Source organism: Sminthopsis crassicaudata, chromosome 5 (genome assembly GCF_048593235.1).
Source record: "Sminthopsis crassicaudata isolate SCR6 chromosome 5, ASM4859323v1, whole genome shotgun sequence".
NCBI classification, from domain to species: Eukaryota; Metazoa; Chordata; class Mammalia; order Dasyuromorphia; family Dasyuridae; genus Sminthopsis; species Sminthopsis crassicaudata.
In genome coordinates this window covers 280,217,450-280,219,008 of record NC_133621.1, presented here as the reverse complement: position 1 = coordinate 280,219,008, position 1,559 = coordinate 280,217,450, and positions in this window count along the sequence as shown.

The following is a 1,559-nucleotide window of genomic DNA, read 5'->3' as shown; positions in this document are numbered from 1 at the left end:
CCATCTTGCTGGGAAATTCTCAATGATTTAGTCCACCTGAAAATAAATAATGGTGAATAAATAATAGATTTTCCTCTAATTGTACAAGCACAGATAGTGATATAGAGATACTTTTCCTTTAAATTATATTTATATGGTTTCTTTTAATTAAAGTGATTCCTAGGGACACTGAACTTTTAACCAAACTCACAGAAGAAGATGGAATTTTTGATGAACTCCTGAACTTAATTCAAAGACAAAGCAACATGACTTAGACAGTTATGCAAAATGCAGGCATCAGTACAGAAAAGGATCAATTACAGAAAGAATCAATTTTGATTTTCTCAATTTCCCCCATTGATCAATGGGATAAATGTCTCCCAAAGGTCACATATTTATAAGCTAATTCTTTAAGATTTTTAACAGTTGTCAACAGTGGTGCATAGTAACATTAACCTTTCTGGTGCAAATTTGGAATATGCTTTAATGCAGCAACCAATACAGAATCTAAATAGGACTTTTAAGCAGAAGATAGTAAGGGTCCATTTACCAAGAGTAGGTCATTTCCCTGAAGCCACGTGAACCAACAAGGAAGGTTTCACTAGGGGTTACCTGAGTAGTTGTTTCTCTATCATAGTTTGTTGAATCCTATTGAGTGAGATAGAGGGGTGAAGCTTTCTCAAGAAGCCTAGAAGACGAAGCCTAAGTCACGTGATGTAGAGGGCTGGAACTCTGGAGAAGTATACTTGAAATAAGAATACTTACAACAAGGTGTTAACTTAGTGGACTTGATGAGACAATGGTTCTCTATATATACTTAGCATGGTGATGTAATAGTTCTACAGTTGATGTAATTGCAATAGGGTATTTAAGGGCTAAGAAAACTGGGGGCAGAGGTAGACTGCTGGAGGAGACTGTATCAGACTGAGACTGTGACAGACATAGACTGTGAAGGAGACAATAAAGACTTTGGATTCTATTCTTGTCCATCCTTGTGGTGTCTATCCTGCTGAGACCAAGGCCCGTCCAAAGGACCTCCAGAAAGCTAGCCTGGACATTACAACTTGATCCCTATTCCCAGAAGTCTGCAGAGGCTGGAATATCAGATCTTGGGCTCGGTTTGTAGGAAGGCACATGATCTCTAGACCTAGAGGTCTCTAAAGCCAAGATCCTAGAGCAGTGACAGGAAGTGCCATGACCCACAGGAAGCAGACAACTTTGGTAAACTGATGAAAAGACTTGGGTCTTTTGCTATTTAACCAGCTTTACTGTTTCTGGCTTATCAGGTTGAGCACATGTTGGGACCTGAGATGCCTTCCAGGTGTGTCCAGGCCTCTTCCTGCAGGGACTAAATAAATGCTTTCTCTTTGTACTTGAAGACCCTTCCCACACACTATGTAGGTTTGTCTCAATTTCTCCTGACCAGTTAATGTGTGAACAAAAAGATGGATTAAGCCTCTCCCTGAGTCAGAGTGAAAATAAATTTATCTTTAATTTGGAAGAAGATGGACTCATGTTTCAATTCAAACTATTTGGAGGGCTCACTATGGACTTTTATTCAAGAAGAGAGATTCACTAAG